The 4,437-nt window shown below is 45.6% G+C and overlaps 2 non-coding genes across 2 annotated transcripts; both read right to left on the reverse strand.

Moving 5' to 3' along the window:
• Positions 1-733: 733 nt before the first annotated feature.
• LOC143262946 (5.8S ribosomal RNA) lies at positions 734-888 on the reverse strand. Its single transcript, XR_013036557.1, has one exon. It is a non-coding gene; the product is annotated as a 5.8S ribosomal RNA (ribosomal RNA).
• A 1,322-nt stretch (positions 889-2,210) lies between these two features.
• On the reverse strand, positions 2,211-4,131 carry LOC143262955 (small subunit ribosomal RNA). Its single transcript, XR_013036566.1, has one exon. It is a non-coding gene; the product is annotated as a small subunit ribosomal RNA (ribosomal RNA).
• Between the last annotated feature and the right edge of the window lie 306 nt (positions 4,132-4,437).

The raw sequence follows: 4,437 nt of genomic DNA on the forward strand, positions 1-4,437 counted from the left end.
GCGTTGACACACACATCATAGCCACACCAATAGAAGAGTTTTAGGACGGTAACCCGGGTGGGGTGTTCTTTACTCAGAATATGTGCAACATCGGATCTATATAGCCATCGATACAATTCGTACACAAATGTGTCGTACGAAGAGAGAGACTTTTTTTCCTCTGACAACATAACGGTAAGAGACATCCTTCCACACTCATAGGTTCCACTCCCTGGGGCTATGATATATATATACATATAAATTCAAATTCGAAGCAACGGTCACAATTCTACTCTATATTTTTGCGGGTTATGTGTTCTTTCGTTCAATTTCTTTCATGCGTTCGTTCGATCTCTGTACACAGTCTTCACATAGGACAGACTCGTGTAGTACGCTTTCGTGGGTTAAACCCATCTCGTTTCATTTCAGGCGACGTCGGGAGCGCGTTGAAAATGTACCAGTGAAATCTCGATAGTTCTACGAATACGAATCGTCCCGAAAAAGATTTTGTCACCGCTTCGAAGCGGTGTTTCAGACGGGCGGACGTATATAAAACATATACGACACACGACACCGCCTTCCACACTCACGCTAGTTCGAACACGATTTCCATCTCTCTCGAAGACTGTTAGACGTACGTAAAATTTCTCAATATCCATAGGACCGCGACAAACGCCGACGAAGCGCCCATCATTCGCTCGTACGTATATAGGCAACAAGTGCCATCAACGCAAGCAGTTTATAAGTACGTAAACGACCCTCAGCCAGGCGTGGTCCAGGAATTGTATCCGTGGACCGCAATGTGCGTTCGAAATGTCGATGTTCATGTGTCCTGCAGTTCACACGTTGACGCGCAATTAGCTGCGTTCTTCATCGACCCACGAGCCAAGTGATCCACCGTTCAGGGTAATTTTTCCCTTTTATTCTCTCATATATAATATAATGTGTATTTGCTATCCACCACATTTTTGTGTTATATTTCGGAACAAGCCGATACCCGAAGAGCTCCAACCAGCGCGCGAAGGAGATTCGGGAGTCGTCGTACGACGACATAATTGTCCCTTAAAGAACGAGATATTTCCGTCGAAACCATATATATATGTACGAGCAAATCCAAAACCACTGTTTTCTTGCAAGTTCGACGGTCGGAGCGAATAGAACATTGAAAAGCCTTCTATCGAAGAAACACAGAGAGTATATCACCTCCAAAAACGACGGGGATATGGATATTCAAACTGGACAATTATCAACCCGATACTGGATTCGAAAAGTTTCTCTCTCCTTTCGTCGTTATTTACACCGGACGGACTCACGGCCGGCTCTAGCTGGGTGTCATATATATATATATACGTCCCACGCTCATGCTGCCACTAGCGCGCAACAGAGTAGGGTGTCAATGACAACGACACAGCATTGAAACGAGCTACACAAGCCGGTCTCTCTTGATACCAATGTAAACGAGCATTAAGTTATCTTCAGACTGCCCGATATTTTCGTCCTTTGGACTTTCCCAACGATTCCTTTTTTTCTTTTTTTTTTACACACCACAGCGAAGACTTGAGGAAGCGTGATTAGCACGCTCGCATCCCTCCCTGTCCTACTACAACTGTAAAGAAAGAAAAAAGAATACATTGGGCTTTCTCTCTATCGAGAAGATGGCCTACGCAACGCAGATCAAAGGCCTAATACGTGTAATATAATACGCGTCTGGCCGTGTATAAATCACGCACGAATGATCTGGTCGGGCCCAACTCTTCTCGTACGCTTATTTTTCCGTGTTGGGGCACTATCATAAAATCACACAAACCCCAACACGTGTGTGTCTTGGAAGGAAGATGGCCTACGCAACGCAGATCAAAGGCCTAATACGTGTAGTACACACGTCTGCCGTGTAAATCACGCACGAATGATCTGGTCGGGCCCAACTCTTCTCCACCACACCACATCCCAACTTTGTACATTTTTATATATTTTTGTGCGTTGGGGCACCTTCATAATCACAAACCCCAACAACACATATATCTCTCTCTTTGAAAGATTTGTTGTGGCCTACGCAACGCAGATCAAAGGCCTAATACGTGTAGTACACACGTCTGGCCGTGTAAATCACGCACGAATGATCTGGCGGGCTCAACAATATCTTTTTTTTTTATATGAATTCTTATCCACAAACTAATCGAATTCATTTTCTCTCCTCCTCTCCTCTCTCTTTGAGATATATTGGAACATTGTAATGATCCTTCCGCAGGTTCACCTACGGAAACCTTGTTACGACTTTTACTTCCTCTAAATAATCAAGTTTGGTCATCTTCCCGGCATCATCGGCAATGCCGAAACATTGCCGCGCACCAGTCCGAAGACCTCACTAAATCATTCAATCGGTAGTAGCGACGGGCGGTGTGTACAAAGGGCAGGGACGTAATCAACGCGAGCTTATGACTCGCGCTTACTGGGAATTCCTCGTTCATGGGGAATAATTGCAAGCCCCAATCCCTAGCACGAAGGAGGTTCAGCGGGTTACCCGGGCCTTTCGGCCAGGGAACACACGCTGATTCCTTCAGTGTAGCGCGCGTGCGGCCCAGAACATCTAAGGGCATCACAGACCTGTTATTGCTCAATCTCGTGCGGCTAGAAGCCGCCTGTCCCTCTAAGAAGATTTGTTTGTACGTTGGTAGTAAAAACCCCACCGGCAGAAGCCGAGAGCCTTCGAGATACCATAATTACGTCTATTTAGCAGGCTAGAGTCTCGTTCGTTATCGGAATTAACCAGACAAATCGCTCCACCAACTAAGAACGGCCATGCACCACCACCCACCGAATCAAGAAAGAGCTATCAATCTGTCAATCCTTCCGGTGTCCGGGCCTGGTGAGGTTTCCCGTGTTGAGTCAAATTAAGCCGCAGGCTCCACTCCTGGTGGTGCCCTTCCGTCAATTCCTTTAAGTTTCAGCTTTGCAACCATACTTCCCCCGGAACCCAAAAGCTTTGGTTTCCCGGAAGCTGCCCGCCGAGTCATCGTAGGAACTTCGGCGGATCGCTAGCTGGCATCGTTTATGGTTAGAACTAGGGCGGTATCTGATCGCCTTCGAACCTCTAACTTTCGTTCTTGATTAATGAAAACATTTTTGGCAAATGCTTTCGCTTCTGTCCGTCTTGCGACGATCCAAGAATTTCACCTCTAACGTCGCAATACGAATGCCCCCATCTGTCCCTATTAATCATTACCTCGGGGTTCCGAAAACCAACAAAATAGAACCGAGGTCCTATTCCATTATTCCATGCACACAGTATTCAGGCGAAGGTAGCCTGCTTTGAGCACTCTAATTTGTTCAAAGTAAACGTACCGGCCCACCTCGACACTCAGTGAAGAGCACCGCGATGGGATATTAGTTGGACCGCCCCGTGAAGAGCAAAGCCCACCGGTAGGACGTACCACATAATGCCAGTTAAACACCGCGAGCGATGAACCGACACTGTGACACACAGATTCAACTACGAGCTTTTTAACCGCAACAACTTTAATATACGCTATTGGAGCTGGAATTACCGCGGCTGCTGGCACCAGACTTGCCCTCCAATGGATCCTCGTTAAAGGATTTAAAGTGTACTCATTCCGATTACGGGGCCTCGGATGAGTCCCGTATCGTTATTTTTCGTCACTACCTCCCCGTGCCGGGAGTGGGTAATTTGCGCGCCTGCTGCCTTCCTTGGATGTGGTAGCCGTTTCTCAGGCTCCCTCTCCGGAATCGAACCCTGATTCCCCGTTACCCGTTACAACCATGGTAGGCGCAGAACCTACCATCGACAGTTGATAAGGCAGACATTTGAAAGATGCGTCGCCGGTGCTATAAGACCATGCGATCAGCACAAAGTTATTCAGAGTCACCAAAGCAAACGATGGACGAGTGTAAACACCCGCCACCGATTGGTTTTGATCTAATAAAAGCGTTCCTACCATCTCTGGTCGGAACTCTGTTTTGCATGTATTAGCTCTAGAATTACCACAGTTATCCAAGTAAATTTTAGTACGATCTAAGAAACCATAACTGATTTAATGAGCCATTCGCGGTTTCACCTTAATACGGCATGTACTGAGACATGCATGGCTTAATCTTTGAGACAAGCATATGACTACTGGCAGGATCAACCAGGGAACTATACAATATGTATATATAAAATGGACAAAATTTAAATCCTTTTCCATCGTCGCCTGTTTCATATATATATGTCAGGTCGACACACCATTTTTCTCTTTCAAATATGTACAAGTTTTGCCACATTCCGCGCTTGTAACATATCTTCTTTAACGCTCAATTTCTTTCATTTTTCTACCATACAGATATTACCGTACGCCCAAAAACGTACGTATTATATTTTTGTTCTATCATAAAATCACATTTTTCTACGTACGCCAGCTTCGTACGTTTCTATCTTTGCCTTCATAAAATCACAAGATAATT

Source organism: Megalopta genalis, unplaced genomic scaffold, assembly GCF_051020955.1.
Source record: "Megalopta genalis isolate 19385.01 unplaced genomic scaffold, iyMegGena1_principal scaffold0259, whole genome shotgun sequence".
In the NCBI taxonomy this organism is placed as follows: Eukaryota; Metazoa; Arthropoda; class Insecta; order Hymenoptera; family Halictidae; genus Megalopta; species Megalopta genalis.